The sequence below is a fragment of the Eurosta solidaginis genome, chromosome 4, assembly GCF_040869045.1.
Source record: "Eurosta solidaginis isolate ZX-2024a chromosome 4, ASM4086904v1, whole genome shotgun sequence".
NCBI lineage: Eukaryota > Metazoa > Arthropoda > Insecta > Diptera > Tephritidae > Eurosta > Eurosta solidaginis.
The window spans coordinates 103,437,861-103,457,574 of NC_090322.1; the positions used below are offsets into that span (position 1 = coordinate 103,437,861).

General features: G+C 35.9%; 1 pseudogene; it reads left to right on the forward strand.

Annotated features, from left to right (window-relative positions):
- The window catches only part of LOC137248637 (T-complex protein 1 subunit eta-like), a 528,633-nt pseudogene that overhangs the window by 37,426 nt on the left and 471,493 nt on the right, over positions 1-19,714 (forward strand).

Consider the following 19,714-nt stretch of genomic DNA (forward strand, 5'->3'; position numbering starts at 1 on the left):
TATAATGAAAGCGAATATCGATATGCTTGCTCTTTTTATGGACTGATGGGTTCTTCACTAGAAACTGCGCGCTCTGGCTATCGCATAGCATTATTGTTGGTTCGTTTGCATAGTTATTAAACCCCATTTCTTTTAACAATGTCCTGTGAAAGATTACCTCCTTCGTTCCTTGACAAAGAGCGATATACTCCGCTTCCATCGTACTTAACGTACCTACTGGCTGTTTTCTAGACTCCCAAGCGACAGCCCAACCAGACATAAATAGAACATATCCGGTATAGGATTTCCTGTCACTAAGCTCTCAGCCCCAATCAGCATCTGTGAAACAAACCAAATTTTGTTCGTTAGCTACATAAACAATATCACCTGCTGGATGTTTTTTAAGATATCTCAGCACATATTTAGCGGCACGAAAATGTTCTTCGTGAGGATGACTGCTATACTGCGATAGTTTCGATACTACATGACTGATATCTGGACGTGATATCACCGCCAGATACATAGGGGCTCCAATTAAACTTTGATACCTCTTTGTGTCAAGATTATTGCAACTTTTGGTATATTTTTCCAAAACAGTACCGCTAGCCCAGGGTGTCGCAGCTGGTTTGCAGTTTTCCATACCCCAACGCTTCTGAAGTTCGTCAACATAACTTTGTTGATGAATTGATATTGCGCCTCTTGTATCATTTCTGCCATGGTTCAATTATGTACAGGTTGGCTCATCTCATCAGCTGATTTTATTTATGTCATTGCATGGTCGAAGGGATTGTCAAAAGGAGATGGCAAACTCAAAATGAAACCAACACATTGGCAACATTTTACTTACACATACAAAAACTGCTAAGTTTTATGTTTCCATTCCATACCATTCGCACAAACACCAATACACAGATTTTGACAATTTGAACAGACCTATTTTGTTGCTTTACAGATGAGCCAACCTGTATATAGTTGAACCATGATTTCTGCTTATTCCGATACCCAAATAAAATGAAATCGGACCATTGTCTACTGCCTCAACATGGTCGTTTAAACATTGTATAATGTTATTCATTTGTTCTTGGTCTTCACACGCAATCAACATATCGTCAACGTACAGTGCAATAAAAGATAAAGCACCGTTTTTTCGATTAACATACACGCAACTATCAGCTTTGCACCTTTGAAATCCCATTTTTGCCAAAATATCAGAAACTTTGAACCTCCACTCACGTCCAGCTTATTTAAGCCCATATAGCGATTTGACTAACTTGCAAACTTTGTTTGGAAACTGTTTACTTTCGAAATGTTGTGGCTGAACCTCTTCTTTCAACTCACTTTTCAAATATGCCGAAACGATATCAACATGATTGACAAGAAGTTTATGCTGTGCTGCCAACGCCAACAACAACCGAATCGTCGAATGTCTAACTACTGGAGCAAGTGTCTCGTTGTAGTCCACATTGTACTTTTGTGAACATCCGTGTGCCACCAAGCGGGCTTTATATTTATCCACTGAACCGTCTGACTTTTTCTTTAAAGCAAACACCCACTTACATCCGATAATGTTACTGTTTTTTGGCCTATCAACGAGTTTCCAGGTGCCATTCTTGAGTAAGGTATCATATTCTTTCTGCATTGCAGCTTTCCAATGATCACTGTCATTGGAACGCAATGCTTCAGTTACGGTGTTTGGCGATTCGATGATTGAATTCAATAAATTAAGATTTGGCTCTTCGATAAAAACTTTTCTTGGTCTTCCCACGGCACCTGTTCTAAGCAGTTTCGGTCTCCCTCTTTTTCTCTTTCCAGCTTCCACTATGCTCTCCTCATCTGATGACGTTTCTTCGTTTTCTACTGCGCACGTACTACATATTGGCTCAGGTATACTTTGCATTTGCACTTCTTTATTTTCTCGTTCTTCGCTGCTGTTGTTGTTGCACTTATTGAAAGCATCGTGAACAAATACATCATCGCTTTCAGGGTCGTCGCTATATATCTTTTCAAAAGAATTTTAAAAAAATAGCACATCTCTTGATATTACAATTGACCTTTTACTAATATCGTAGAGTCTATACCCTTTGGTTAAATTATCATAACCCACAAACTTCAATTTAATTCCTTTTGGCGGAAATTGTCCACCCTTATGTGGACCCTTTTGTAATACTACAGCATCGCAGCCAAAAATTCGTAAGTGCGACAGAGATGGTCTCTTTTTAAACCATTTTTCATATGGTGTCTGCTCCTCCAATGATTTAGTTGGACACTTATTACGTATGTACGTTGCTGTATTGACAGCTGCGGGCCATAAATTTTGCGCCAAACCAGATGACTCCAAAAAACATCGCGCCATTTCCACCAATATTAGATTTGCTCTCTCCGGCACACCATTCTGCTGTGGACAATAAGCAAGGGACGTTTTATGAAGAATTCCATTCTGGGAAATATATTCTTTGAATTGGGAATTTATATATTCCTTCCCATTATCACTTCGGAGCATTTTAAGTTTGCGGCCTGTCTGCTTCTCCGCCATCGCAGTAAAATTTCTAAATGCACTAAAGGCATCTGACTTCTGTTTTAAAAAATATGTATGAGTATACCGGGTATAGTCATTAATAAACGTCATAAAATATGACGCACCACCAACTGATTTAATGGACATTGGGCCACATAAGTCAGTATGAACCAACTCAAACACATTTTTCTTAGCTACATTCGAATGAGTTTCATATGCTTTACTTTTTATTTTGCAAGTAGCACAAGTGAAACAACTAATTTTGTTTTGCACATTTAAACTAAGTCCATGCACCATATTTTTGTTGGATAGCTTCCTTAAATCATCTGTGTTTAAATGGCCTAGCCTATGCTGCCATTTTCGAGTATTTTCTTCATTGTAAATTTTACCAAGTAGCGCAACTAACAGCTGATCGGTGAAAATTCGCACATTCACACGCACAGTTCTCGACTCAGTTTCATAAAAAAAACTTTAGATTATTTAATTCAAATTTTAAAGTGAGATAATCCTTACAAATTTATGTATACAGAATATATATGGCGTGTTTGTTGTTATTAAAACAATAGTTTTATTTATATTAAAGCTTTTATCATTTTTTTTTTAACTTTGAAAAAACTCCGAACACCATTCCTTCATTATATGACATTCGACTGCCTAGTCCACTGCCTTCCACTCTATTCGCAACATTACCTCTACTTAAGCTGCCAAACTATATAGTAAACAATGATTTTCTTCGTCTATCAACCCGTAAACTTTTTCATTAGGAACACTCGGTTTAATGTTAACCGAAAACACGCCATATTCAAAGAACGCACAAAATATAGTTTTGTTTCTTTTATTCTTAACTACTGCTTTTCCTTTAGAAAATTCAACAGTGTTTCCAGCCTCCGTAATTTTTCCAATTGAAATAAAATTGGAATGCAAACTTGGAACATAGAGTACATTTAATAGAGAGGCACTTCCAAATGGTGATTTAACATTCACAGTACCGACGGATTCAGCAAACACGCATTCCCCCGACGCCAAAATGATCTTTTGTTTTTGTTGCTTGAGCGAATCAAATCAATCTGCTTTTGTAGACATGTGGGAGGACGCACCACTATCTAAAATCCATTTCTCACTACCTGCACAATCTCTGCAGCGCCAAATGCATTTGCTGAGTCACTAACTTCTTTATTTGCTTTACATTGCGCTCTTATATGCCCTCTCTTACCACAACGATAGCAAGTAACGTTCTTCGAAAAAGTATTGTTGTTATAACTATTACTTCGTGAGCTACCATAGTCTTTGTTTTTGTGCTGTTCATTTCTCTTCCCACGATTTTGCGAATTTGCAGCAAAGACAGTTTGCACTCTTTGACCTTGACGTATTTCTTCTTCAAGGACTTTAGAGGTCAAAGAAGATAAAGTTGGCAAACTGTCCCGGCTTTCCATTGCTACGACAAAGCCTTCAAGCTCATCGGGAAGGCTACTTAACAAAATTACTGTCAACAGCTCTTCTGGCAATATTACGTTAACATACTTTAGTTCATCAACTAAAGACGTGAATGCATTTAACTGCGTTGAATATTTTTCACTTACTTTAAATTTGTGCTGAAGCAGTTTCTTAAATAATGTCACTTTCCTACAGGCACTTTTTCCCCTGTACACATTGCTTAACACAACCCATGCACCTTTTGCCGTGGTGCAATTTTTAACATGAATGAGTTCACTTGGTTTTATGCATAATATTAATGTGGCGAGAGCCTTTTGATCGGCCGTATTCCACGCCAATTTGGCAAGCGGTTCCTCGGGAACATTAATCAAGATCACATGCCATAAGTCTAATGTAACCAATAAACATTTCACTTGCACAGCCCACGTCGCGTAGTTTTCAGCGTTTAGCTTTTCTATATTGTTTAGCGAGCTCGGCATTGTTTTTATATTTTCCGGAAAAACAAAATAAACCAGCACTTATAAATTTCAAGCGTGAATTCCAAATAGGCACTCTGGGCCCATAACCTTTGTTAGAGAACTTTCGAGGATCAAAATTAGAGCCGTAAGGAAAAACACGTGTGTTAAGCTTAAATGCACATACTCAACTTAGACTTTATTACATTGGGAAAAAGAACAAGGTATATTAGTATGGATATACAAACAACATAGCGGTATATAATAATGGGCGAAAAGGTAATTGACAATATGCAATTTGGTTGTAGAGTTGCATTTTATTTTGTATATTCCAACAATAATAAACTATTATACATAGAAAACGAGTAAATTAGAAAAAACAAAATTTATAGACCGTATAGCCGACTATTTCAAAACACATGACGGTTTATTATCAGCGATCCACACATTGTAGGCTTGACGTTTAGCAAATCAGGCCATCAATGCACTTTACAAGATTCTATTAATAACTCGTTTTCTACGGTTTCTTTTTTTTACTCTTTACCATCGTCAATTGAGTGCGCCAATCATTATTATCTCCCTGCCCCCTTATGTCAATACGTTTGTAGCATTATGCATCATGTTCTCCTGCGCCAATGCACTTTCTATGCAGACCACACACAGTCATATTGCATTCACATTATAATATCGACCTAAATACATTACGTTTCCCCAACGCAGCGGGAGTTCAACATCACATACTAATGCCGACAGCAATACCTATATCCGGTTACATTTAACTGGCGCATTGACCAATTCGTTAATAGCGTGACCTAGCGTCAATGACAATTTGTCAATGTGTCTGCCAAAATATTTCTACAGTTACAAATTTCTAAAATTAGGTCGAACTAATATGCTGACTCAGAAGAATGTAGTGTATTAGTGTTAGTGTAAATTCGTATGTATAAAATAGATAATTTTGTATAAAAAGAAAGATATTTCTCTAATAAACTCAATGACTACTTTGCGCTACACTTCAGCGGAAATGTTTTCATTTTCTTAAATATTACATGGCGATCCTTCCAGTTCAATCTTTGATGCATAAAGTTGCTGAACAAGCAATTCTAAAAAGATCTAAGCTGACCAGAAAAAAAATTGAAATTACATTAAATGGATGTTTGCAGGCATTGATCACGATCATAAAATCATATAGAGTCGGATTTCCTAAAACTAAATCGTTTATTTGACAAGCACATCGAAGATAACCAATGAACAATTTGAAATGGTAATGGAGATGGATAAACAACTTTTTCATCAAACCGCATAAGGAGTGGAATAGAAATGGTAATGGAGATGGACAAACAACTTCTTCACCAAACCGCATAGGGAAGTGGAATACCACATCAACATCTCAGATTGGCAACAAAACCACAAAGATTTCCGTTTTGGATGAAGAAAATTACAACATAACTAGATGCAATTAAGTATATAAAATTAAGATTAAGTCTTAGAATCAATTGAGCGGCCTTAGGGACGCTACACCATGAGCAAAAACTTTGTTTTTGCTTAGGAATTTTTTTTTATCTTCATTAAATTAGAATCAACACTTAACATTTTTACAGTAGGACTAGTTTAATTGAAAAAAAAGAGAAGGATTTAATTAAATATTAAAAATCAATTAAAAAATAAACTAGTAAATTGGAATGCTTAGTGAGAAGAATACAATTTTTAAATAATTTATTAAAATTTTTTTAATTGGAATGCTTAGACCTCATACAACTCCTTTAATTGCGAGAATGTTTTGAAAAAAAGATTTAATTAAATTTCTACTATTACAAATTTTTACTATTGAAATTAAAAAAACGCCACAACCATTTCACTATTTAAGTTAATACTAATAGACTAAATTAAAATGCAAAGGGACTTCTCGAAATTCCCCCTCCAATGGTGGGATGAGAACACCTTAAAAACTAGGGACCTACAAAAAGAACTAAATGCATTAAAGAAGCTCTGGACTATAATAGGAATGACTAGGGAACCAACCCTAGAAGATGTAGTAAACCCTACAACCACACAAGAAGAAATAGCTAGGATGATCAGCATGGCTTTCCCTGATAGGGATCAATAGTTAAAATCATAATAGCTCAGAGAAAATTTTACTTATGAATAAATAAAAATAAAAACGCCTAGGAATTCAGTTTTAGATATTTTTGTAAAATTAGTTTAAAAAAATATACTAAGCTATTAAATTACAAAATTTTGGAAATATTAAAAATTTTAACCTAAATTAAAATATTTCTAAGAAATTAAAAAAAAAAATTTTTAGAATAACAATTTTTATAATACACAAATAATTAATAACATAGAGTATTTGGAATAAGAAAAAAATCATCAAAGAAATTTTATTGGAATTTAACCCTTATTTACTGAAACAGGAAAGTAATTACAGAAGTTTCAAAATGTCTTGGTGGGAAAAAGTAGCCCAAGGCATTAAAATAGCCATAGCTGGCTACGAAATAGGTAAAGGAAACTCGGAAACCGCAGAGAATAAAATTGTAAAATACGAACCACAAAACCAAGTAGACACAAAAACCAATCCACACATCACAGACATTTGGCTAGGCGCTCTAATATGCTCGATTGGGTTATTAATCATTGCAATATCCGCTATACTAAAAAACTATATGAAATTTAAATACAGGCAATTGAATAACGTGCAACAGCGCGTCTAAAATTTTTTTTTCCCTTCTACCCAAAACTCAAAGCTGAGGAAGAGCAATAAATAATCGAAGTATAACCCAAAAATAATAAACTACAAAATGTCGCAATCGACAGTAAAGGCAGCAAGACTAGCCCCGCCCAAATTATCAAAATAACATCTTTAAAGGCTGCCAAGGAACAAGATTTAAAACACAGCCCTGATAAAATTCGTGTCAGTGGATATATGCAAATTACAAAAATTTTAAAACCAGCCCACAACAACAGCAAGAAATGAAGAAAAAGTTACAAAGAGAACATATACAAATATACAAAGCGCTATATAAATTTGTAACAAAAAGAAATGTCGCGCTCGTTTTCATCTTAGGATAGAAAAGTATAGCGTAGAAAAATTTCAAGCAACCAGATTGTTGAGGAAGTTATTGACTTAGGACAATATTCGACCAGGAATACAAAAAATGCCGGCAATCCAAGACTTGAAATTTATAAGGAAAACACAGTTGTCCTGAGGGACAAATTGGTGAGAAATTATAATTTTACTCGAGTAGGCAAATTTAAAATAATCAAAGTAGGTACCCAAGTTCTCTAAGAACAAACAATTGCACAAACCCAAGAGGTTGTGCATGTGACAATCCCGGTAAAAATAAAAATAATTCTTCGTTAATATCATGACAATTCTGTCTTGGTGGCCGCCGCAGAAATCGCATGACATATAAGATCAAAAAGATATTGCTGGAAAAATAAGAAAAATAAACTAAAAGATGGAAGAATTTTTGCATCCACTTTACCTTCCTTCCGCTCACTATCTGAACTACTACTACTAATATAAAGTACCTTGCTCTTCCGTCAACCACAGCTCCTAAATTTCTGCATAATTAGCTACATATTGCATATTATAAATTTCAGTATAATTAGCTACAGATTTTTTTATGTACTAAGTTTAATAAAACCCAAATGAAATAACAATGAAAAGTGTTATTTAATAGAAATAACTAAAATTAGAAATATCATAATAAAGAAATGGATATAAGTATGGCCTGTTTAAGTCAGGAAACTTCGTTTTTAGAGAGGTTATAATCTTAGGAAAGATATCTGTACTTCAACCCCCCGTTAGAATAGAAAGTATGAATAGGAAAGATAATTTTTACTCTAACTTAGCTAAACATCAAAGAAATAATTATAAATTTATTAGCCCCGGTCAATTTAAGGAAAACCTCGCTTTTTAGAGAGTTCATAATTCTAGGAAAAATATTTTTACCTTAACCTATGTGCAAAATAAAGAATTAATGGTCCATAAGAATAGGATCAAACCAAAACAAAATATCTGCTATTAACTAGCATAATTTAAAAAAAGAAAAAAACCGTTTCAACAAAAGCATTCCACTTTACTCGTCATTCGAAAGTCAGCATATAACAAATACGAAAAAAAGAGAAAACAAAAAACAAGGTCAATATGCACACACTACAAAATGTAAACAAATTCATACAAAAAAAAAAAACCCCTACATAAACATACAAATTCATTTTGGAATCAAGTTACCGTTACCTCATAAACGTTAAGGAATAATTTATAAACATAAGCGGATTTATGTGAGTCGACACGCTTAAAATTCTGATGTGTAAAACGAATTTCAATAGGTAACACTTGATGCGAAACAATACTCATAATAATAAATATACAAAAATACACAAAAAAAAACACAAAATAGCATAATAAGAAAAAATGTAAATAACAAAAGTCAGCATATTAAAAAACAAATGTAAACTAATGTAAACAAACAAAAACGGCATAAATAAACTCACCACTGTCGATATCAAATTGCCGCTATGCAATAAATTATAATAGAACTCAAAACAAATCGAGATGGATATAGACTTCTATATATCAAAATGATCTGGGCGAAAAAAGAAATTCATTTAGCCATGCCCGTCCGTCCGTCTGTCCGTAAACATGATAACTTGAGTAAATTTTGAGGTATCTTAATGAAATTTGGTACGTAAGTTCCTGGGCACTTATCTCAGATCGCTATTTAAAATGAACGAAATCGGACTATAACCACTACCACTTTTTCGATATCGAAAATTTCGAAAAACCGAAAAAGGGCGATACTTCATTACCAAAGACGGATAAATCAATGAAACTTGGTAGGTGGGTTAACCTTATGACACAGAATATAAAACTAGTAAAATTTTGGACAATGGGCATACCACCGCCCACTTTCAAAAGAAGGATATTTAAAATTTTGCAAGCTGTAGTTTCAGTCGTTAGAGATATCATGATGAAATTTGGAAGGAACGTTACTCCTATTACTGTTTGTGTGCAAAATAAAAATTAGCAAAATCCGATGACGAACACGCCCACTTTAAAAAAAAAAAATTTTAAGTCAAATTTTAACAAAAAATTGAATATCTTTACAGTATATAAGTAAATTATGTCAACATTCAACTCAAGTAATGATATGGTGCAACAAAATACAAAAATAAAAGAAAGTTCCAAAATGGGTGTGGCTCCGCCTTTCTTCATTTAATTTTTCTAGAATACTTTTAATGCCATAAGTCGAACAAAATTTCCAAATCATGGTGAAATTTGTAAGGGCATAGTTTCTACGACGATAACTGTTTTCTGTGAAAATGGACGAAATCAGTTGAAACTACTTTTTGTACACAGTCGACCGTCTGTCCTTCCGCTCGGCCGTTAACACGATAACTTGAGTAAAAATCGATATATCTATACTAAACCTAGTTCACGTACTTTTCTGAACTCACTTTATCTTGGTATTAAAAATTGGTGAAATCCAACTATGACCACGCCCACTTTTTCGATATCGAAAAATGAAAAAAATGCCATAATTCTATACCAAGTAAGAAAAAAGGGATGAAACATGATGATTGGATTCGTTTTTGACGCAATATATAACTTCAGAAAAATCTTTGTAAAATATTAATTAGAAGAAAATGAAAAAGTTATGCAGAGCGAAATCAAAAGCCCTTGGAATCATGGCAGGAATACTGTTCGTGGTGTAGTATCGCGTGGAATTCACCTCACTTCATTACAAATATACGTCCATTGACCCAGATAACTACCATGAGTTCATTCGCATTTTCCAAGTCGCCCAATGTATTAACGCGTCATACCAAACTGCTCAAGCAGGAATCATATTGACAATATGTAGGTCAATATAATAATTTGCTGACAAACCATTCCTCACTATTGAGTCATGCACCTCTAGTATGTAAATATTAATGTAAGTATGTATATATGTTTAGGCTAAGAACTTTTGTATAAATAGTAATCAATTTCGTCAATAAACAAGAATCAGAAATTGTTATCCAAGCGTTTGTAAAACAATCATTTTTAACGTTTTTTACATGGCGATCCTGCCAGCCTGATCTTCAATTAGCTGAAAATTTGCTCATAAGCAAAATTCGCTAAATCTTGCTGAACAGAGATCCTGCCATCTCAACAAACAGTTCGCTGACTGCCAAGAATTTTAAAGACAAGACTAAAGGTCGTGCCAAACTAAAGATAAAAATTAATTAATCCTGAACCGAACAGGATACAAAGGAAGACGACATTTTGCGCTACAAAGAGGACTTCCAGAAAATTGTTACCAGCATCAGTAATGAGGATTTGAGCAAATTAAAATCGAAGTTAACGGCAAAGAAAATTAAACAACATTCTGATCGGCAATAAGGATGACTGACCAAATAAAAGCATAAGCGAGATGGAATAAGAATGACTGACCAAATAAAACCATAAGCGATTCAAGGTAAAAAATTTTTTTAAGAAAATCAAAAATTTTAGAAACAAATTTTATATAATAGCTATAATGTTAATTATATAAGGAAAAATGATTCAGCAAAATGGCATACAAATAAATTTTTAAAATATTTTGTAAATTGAAAAAAAAAACTACATTTCTAAAATTTAAAGAAAAAGGTTAATTATTTCTTAAAATTAATTAAACAAAAGAAAATGAAAGTGTAAGTTAACATAGCAAACATTTAAGAACCAGAAATTCATTCTCTCACGCTGATACAAAGTATCCAGATGCAAATATTGCAATTCTAAACGCGCAATCGCCAAAAGGGCTGACGGCATGTCTACACAAGATGCCTTAACGCGCAATCGCCAAAACTGCTGACTGCATGTCTGGACACCAGATATCTTGAATCAAGGCCATATTTTCTGAGCTGCGGCGCAACAACGAATATTCACCAAGCAGTGACGCGACAGCGAAGATCAGGGTATATAATTAAGCATATTTCCAAATTGTAATTCAGTTCTAATTTTGACATTAAATAAAAAACATACGGCTTCCTGCCGTAGAAAAAAATATTTTTTTTAAAACAATTTAGTGCAGTCTAAATTAACTGGCGCCCAACGTCAAAGGGTCTAGTCGCGAAATAAAAAGTGCAAAAGTCGATCCAAAAAGGCTCGCCGTTACCATCGGACAAAGGACCAAGAACTCACCCCCTTACCCACGCTTGAGGAAGGGGCAGCAAGCGAGTGTAATTCAATTGGAATAGCCGATCTTTAGTACCCGGAAGGAAAAGAGAATAAATCGAAAATCCATGCTTGCTGTCTTATCGTAAGAATATTTAAGTGAAATTATTTAAAAAAAAAAAAAGGAAAATAGGTATTTTTACTTGTATAAAATTAAGAGTTTTAAGGAGATATTGCAAATAGGTTATTAACATTTGCATTTCAGAGTTTTTTTTCTCCCTAATTGCACTGAATAACAAAGAGCTCGTACAGCTCATAAATTAAATAGGCAAATAAAAATAACACAAATCCAACTCTGCGATTCACCTCAAAAAGGGACCCTCCAGAGATTGTTAAAGGAAAACATATTAATATCTTAGAGCAAAAATGGCGCAAAATAATGTGCTACGACCACCTTTGTTGGGTAATGCAGGTGCACCTCCAGCAGGGGCACCAGTACAACCACAACCTCAGCTGCAACCAGCTGGCATTCCCCAATCGGTAGATGCCTCCCCTGAGTTTAGGAACCTTATTAAGGATCTATTAACTGAAATTCTGGTGACGGACGAGAATAACATAGTTAGGAGCGTACTTCATCCCACACAACAACCCTTAACGGACCAACTAATTGACGAACAATTTCGAAGTAACCTCTCAGACATGGACAAAGTGCCCGAAGTCGTGAGATCCCTGCGCGAGTTCGGTGGCAACCCAGCAGAATTCAGTAGCTGGAAAAAAAGTGTAGAGCGAATCCTGAAGATTTATGAACCAAGTATAGGTTCACCTAAGTTCTTTGGCATTCTAAGCGTGATTCGCAACAAGATTGTAGGCAGTGCAGACGCTGCACTCGAATCCTACAACACCCCCTTAAATTGGAAAGCAATTTCCCAGTGCCTCACAGCACACTATGCTGACAAGCGGGACTTAAGCACCCTGGAGTACCAGATGACTTGTTTGGTCCAAGGCAGGAAATCGGTACAGGAGTTCTACGCAGAGGTGTATTCCCACCTTTCGCTTATACTCAACAAAGTATCCTGCATGGATGTTGGCGGGGAGGCCATGCGTGTCCTCACGCGTACATACCGTGACAAGGCAATAGATACCTTTGTGCGAGGACTATCGGGTGACCTATCCAGACTCCTCGGTATGAAGGAGCCGTCTGATTTGCCCGAAGCCTTGCATTTATGCATTAAGCTGGAAAACCGGAACTTTAGAGCTGCTCACGCTAACAGCCAGTACAATTTACCCAGAAGACCAATGCTACCTGCAGCATCATTTGGCACATACCAACAAAAGCCTGCACTTCCACCGAGGAAACAACCCAATCAACCATTTTACCCGCACCTTGCACATTTCCCCCAATCAGTATCTCCATTTACCCGATTTCCACAGCCACCTCAATACCACCAGCAACAACAGTATCAGCAACCTCAATACCAACAATATCAACGCCCATATCTACAGTTCGCAAATACACCGAATACCCAAGGACCCATGCATTACGGTAATCCACCGCCAAGGCCATTACAACCAAAACCACCCACACCTATGGACGTGGACCAATCGATGCGAACAAGAAATATCAATTACATGAACAGGCCAGGATACAGCAACGTGGCGTCGAAACGACCACCCCCGGCGAACACAGGGCAATTCAATAGAAATGCTGCTCCTAAACTTCAAAGGATAGAGCACATAGAACCATCACCTGACGCTGCCGTATCCGAAGCACAGCAATACGAAGTAGGTACATACGGACGCGAAACTGACGAACTGAACGCAGAAGAAACACAATCCTGGGAAGACTACTATCAGGATTATTCGCGGTACGCACATGACAGCGAAAAAGAAGGCGAAGAGTTTTGCGACGTTCATTTTTTAGGCTGACGCACTCGACATTGCCCTACATCCAGTGCAAAACCGGCAATGGAGAGGTATTAAAATTCCTTATAGACACTGGCTCCAATAAAAACTACATACAGCCTTCATTGGCGAAATACCCCTTACCAAACGAAAACATTTTTTACGCGAACTCTGTCGGAGGTAAAGTAAGAGTATCGCATCATATATTTTTGAATCTTTTCAGTTTGAACGAGGAACGCCTTAAGTTTTTCGTTTTGCCTTCATTGGTGTCATTCCACGGCATCATTGGGAATGACAGCCTCAAACAATTGAATGCGGTAATTCATACCTCTAGGGATTACATGATTATTAAAAATGGTAAAAAAATCAGAATAAAGCAATTGTTATCAAAATCGGTAAATAATTTGGAAATAAAAACTGAGCACCTAACAGAAGAACAAAGGGGAGGGCTTCATGATCTCTGTAACCAGCACTCAAAACTTTTCGCAGAACCCGATGAAAAACTGACATATACCACTGTAGTGGAGGCAGAAATTAGGACGACGACCGACAACCCTGTCTACTCGCGAAGTTATCCATACCCAATGTTCCTAAAATCAGAGGTCGAAAGACAAATTAATAAACTCCTGGAGGACGGCATCATAAGGCCATCACGATCACCCTATAATTCGCCTGTCTGGATAGTGGATAAAAAACCAGATTCCCTGGGCAACAAACAATACAGACTAGTTATAGATTATCGGAAGTTGAACTCTGTAACAATAGCAGACCGTTACCCTATTCCCGAAATTAACGAGGTCCTTTCCCAACTGGGGAGCAATAAACTTTTCTCGGTCATTGACCTGAAGAGCGGCTTTCATCAAATTCCTTTAAAAAATTCAGATATAGAAAAGACCGCTTTCTCCATAAATAACGGGAAGTATGAGTTCACCAGGCTACCATTTGGCTTAAAGAATGCCCCTTCAATTTTCCAGAGAACGCTGGACGACATTTTACGAGACTACATAGGACATTGCTGCTACGTTTACATAGATGACATCATAATATTCAGCAAAACTGACGCGGATCACACAGCTCATCTAAAGAGTATTTTCGGCACACTCGAAGATGCGAACATGAAGGTACAACTGGATAAGTGCAAGTTCTTTCAAAAGGAGGTCGAATTTCTGGGATTCATTGTAACGTCAGAAGGAATCAAAACAAATCCTTCAAAAATAGAGGCTATTCAAAATTTCCCAGTTCCACGGAACCTCAAGGAGCTCAGATCCTTTTTGGGTCTGTCGGGTTATTACCGGCACTTCGTTAAAGATTATGCGAAGCTAGCTAAACCCCTTACAGCCCTTTTAAGAGGGGAGGAGGGACGCGTGTCCAAAAATCAATCGGCAAAAAAACAGATTACACTTGATGAGGACGCAATGGTGGCGTTTACGAAACTTAAAAATGTTCTTGTCTCAGAAGAAGTAATGCTGACCTACCCCAACTTGAGCACAGGCTTTGAGTTGACAACCGATGCCTCCAATTACGCAATAGGCGCAGTCCTGTCGCAGGAAGACAGACCCATCACATTCATATTCAGGACCCTTTCAAAAACAAGAAAATTACGCAGCCAACGAGAAGGAAATGCTTGCCATTATATGGGCATTGAAATCTCTGCGTAACTATCTTTACGGTTCGGCAAAAGTCAAAATTTTCACAGACCACCAGCCCTTAACTTATGCTCTAAGCAACAAAAATAACAACAATAAAATGAAACGCTGGAAAGCTATACTTGAGGAATATGATTACGAATTGAATTACAAACCTGGCAAAATGAACGTAGTTGCGGATGGACTATCTAGACCAGCGCAACAAGAACAGATAAATTCCCTAACAGCAACCCATCATAGCGACGACAGCTCAGTTCAAACGTTGATACCCTATACAGACGCACCCATCAACGCATTCAAGAACCACCTTTTCATTTCCATAGGTGAAACCTCCTCATACCAGTTTCAAATAATTTTCCCAACCTATCATAGGCACACTGTGGTGGAGAGAGAATTCACGGAAGATAGTATTATTGCTTTATTAAAAACATATTTGAATCCCTCGGTTACAAATTGCATAAAGACAGAAGACAGTATATTAGGAAGAATCCAAACCATTTACCAAACCCACTTCAGTAGATACAGGGTGCGCTACACGCGAAATTTTGTGGAGGATATCCTTACCGAGTCTGAACAGGAAAGAGAAATTATCTGCGAACACAACAGAGCTCATCGCAACCCAACAGAAAATAAAGCTCAACTTTTGGAGAGATGCTATTTTCCCCAGATGAACGCGAAAATAAAAAAAAATTGCGAAGCAGTGTAGGATTTGCCTTGAAAATAAGTACGAGCGACACCCAGTGAACCCCATTCTAAAAGCCACTCCAATCCCCAATTACCCAGGACATATTGTTCACGTAGACCTGTATTATACCAGCAATAAAATAGTGTTAACAGCAATAGACAAATTCTCAAAATACGCCCAAGCAAAGATTGTAAAGTCCAGATCATCCGAAGATATAAAAACCCCTTTAAGAGATTTGTTGGAGATATTTGGATTTCCCGAAAACATTGTGATATATAATGAAAAATCACTGAATTCGGCTCCCATAACCTTCATGCTGCAAAATCGATTTGGAATAGAAATATTCAGAACCCCACCATATAAAAGCACAGTGAACGGACAGATAGAGCGATTCCACTCCACCTTGTCGGAGTTATTGCGATGTACCAAAGCAGAAAATGTTCACTCCGATTTCCGCGATCTCCTTGATAGATCCCTATACAAATACAATTTCTCAATTCATTCCACTACTAAACGAAAGCCTATAGAATTATTTTTTGGACGGACAGTTGGACCGCACCCAGTCGACCTGGACAAAGAGGAAATCATACAAAACTTGAAAATTAAACAAGGAAGGGATTTAGAGGTCCACGATAAGAAAAGAACAGATTTCAGTACATACAGTGCCAATAACGTTGTTTATGTAAAATTAAACAAGCGAATAGGAAATAAATTGTCACCCCGTTACAGGAAGGAAATGGTACTTGAGGACAAGGGAAATACAATTACGACTCAGTCGGGCAAGTCGGTGCATAAAAGCCATATTAAGGCCCAATAAAAAAAAAAATAAATAAAAAATTAAAAAAGAGTAAACAAACTTTTCAAAAAGCAAAGAAACAAAAGAAGAAAGAAGAAGGAAGTTTTTGTCTTCTAAAAATTAATCAGTTAAAGGAATAAAAATAAAAAATACAAATTATAATAATAATAAAAAGGATAGTACAGGAAGGTTTAAGGAATGCTCTGATTATGCGGGTCTTATATGACCAAAGAAACATAATTACTAATAATAATAATGATAAATATTTAATATAGAGAAGTTTAAGTTCAATACAATTAATCTTCTTAAATTTAAGTCAAATCGAGAAAAATGCCATAGGCTCGCGATCTATTCTAGCAATAATTTAAGTCAAGTCGAGCTATATGCCAGAGGCGTACGATTTTAGATATAAGCAATAATTGAGTGTTCATGGTCATTAAAAAATATAAACCCTTTTTCAGTCTCCTTGCCTGCATGGCACATGCGGATATCCAAATCCACGATTATTCATCATCCCACTTAATAACTATAGATAACGGCCTCTCAAAAATCAAAGATGGCACCCTCAACTTCATCCACATTATTAACACCCAAACATACAGAAACCTTTTGGAAAATATAACGGTGACCATAGGAAAAAATTTACCACCATCGAATCCTTTATATCCTAACCTGCAGCATGAGGCCCAACAAGCTATTGAGATGTTGGAACTCATTGAACCCATCCGAAATACTAAAACCCGAAGATCCCTAGATTTTCTCGGTACCGCTTGGAAGTACATAGCGGGAAGCCCCGACCATGATGATCTCAATATTGATTATAAACAATAATAAACAAATTATTATAAATAATGTGTTGAAACACCAAGTAAATAAAATTACTGAAATTACTAATAGTTTGTTAAATGCTATAAAAAAGAAAAATGTCATAACAAATGAGGTTGCAGTAAGCCTCCAAAATAAGCTAAGATTAATCAAAGAAGAAATCGTAAATGTTAAGTACGCCATACAATGGGCAAGAATTGGAATTGTAAGCCCAATAATATTAAATAAATTGGAAATTGGTTTAGATATAGGAGAAATGAATAAAGAACATATGCCATTTGATACTGCCGAGGAGGCATTAGAACTAGCTGAAGTAAGTGTACTTAGAAATATTTCATCAATTTTATATATTGTTAAAATACCGTTAACCACCATGGATATATTTGAAAATTTAATAATTAAAGTTGTTATAAGGAATAATATTATAATTGACCTAAAATATAATAATGTCATAAAAAATAAAGACCGTATATTCGGCATAACAAATTATTGTAGAAAGTATAAAAAAATAAGCATATGTAAGCAAAATGAGTTAATAGATTTAAGTAATGATTCTTGTATACCTAAGTTAATAAAAAGCCTCAACTCTTCGTGTCACTTCATCAACTGCCACCACATCCCAAGGGACGAGCTTGTTGCGCCCGGAATGCTTTTCCTAAACAACTACAACGGCAATATTACCACAAGCAGCGACGTGAGATACATGAATGGGACCTACATCATAAATTTTAAGAATGAGACAATTGTAGTCAATGGGAGAACATATAGGAATTTCGAAGCATCCCCTTTAAGGATATTGCCAGCGATAGCACAACCAAATCCAATAGAAGAGAGCCTGACTAAACTTCTGTCATTAGAAGCGCTCAGTGAGCTACACATAAACAATACCATTGAAATCCAATCACTCCAAACAGAAAGAGTAATAAACCGATTTTCTTCAGGGCTTACCCTTATATTAATTATTGTCCTGATGGTTAGTTTTGGCAAATATTGCTATAAAAGGCACAAAACAAGTAAGCCGTTAAAACAGCCATCGGAAACTACTGGACAGGCAGATCAAGAAGAAGAGGCTATGTCAGAAGTTCCCACACCCTCAACAAGAGCGTTTCAAATTTTTCAGACGCTTGGGGACAAGCGTTTTTAAGGAGGGAGGAGTTAACATAGCAAACATTTAAGAACCAGAAATTCATTCTCTCACGCTGATACAAAGTATCCAGATGCAAATATTGCAATTCTAAACGCGCAATCGCCAAAAGTGCTGACGGCATGTCTACACAAGATGCCTTAACGCGCAATCGCCAAAACTGCTGACTGCATGTCTGGACACCAGATATCTTGAATCAAGGCCATATTTTCTGAGCTGCGGCGCAACAACGAATATTCACCAAGCAGTGACGCGACAGCGAAGATCAGGGTATATAATTAAGCATATTTCCAAATTGTAATTCAGTTCTAATTTTGACATTAAATAAAAAACATACGGCTTCCTGCCGTGGAAAAAAATATTTTTTTTTAAAACAATTTAGTGCAGTCTAAATTAACTTGTACTTAAATATTAATTTGAAAAAATTAGAAAATTTTTTTAAGGAAAAATTTTAAATATCTAAATTAGAAATGAAAAAATTCTAAAGCGAAACAAAAATTAAAATTTTAGAAATAAATTGTTAAAATATCTATTAATTAAATAAGGTAAATTTATTAAAAATTAAAGAAGGTCAAGAGTAAAATGGAATGTTTGAATAAAGATTAAAATTAAAGCTTAAATTAGCAAATTTTTTTTCCCAAGAATCAGCAATACATTTTTATTTTCCCTTAAATTTTCTCTTTCAATCGAAATGTCTTGGTGGACAAAAATAGCCCAAGGCATTATGATATCCATAGCTGGCTACGAAATAGGAAAGGAAAGTTCTGAAGCATCAGAAAATAAAATGGTTAAATACGAACCACCAGCCGAGGTAGACACAAAAAACACGCCAAATATTCCAGATGTAATGATTTGCGTGGTCGGGCTATTAGTCATTACAATAGCCACTATAATCAGAAAATACCTAAAATTTAAGTATAGGCAATTGAATAATGTTCAACAGCGCGCCTAAAATTTTTTTTCTCTACCCAAATTTCCAAACTCAGAGCTGAGGAAAAGATATAAACAATTCAAGTAAATCTCAAATAGTAAATCTAAAAATGTCATAATCGACAGTAAAGGCAGCACTGCCTAAAGCGAACATCAAATCAAAAATTTGCATGATTCCTTTGAATGCTCCTGACAAAGATGGTCACGAAGCAATACGAAATTCTAGGACAGTGGAAATAGGCAAAAACGAAGCAACACA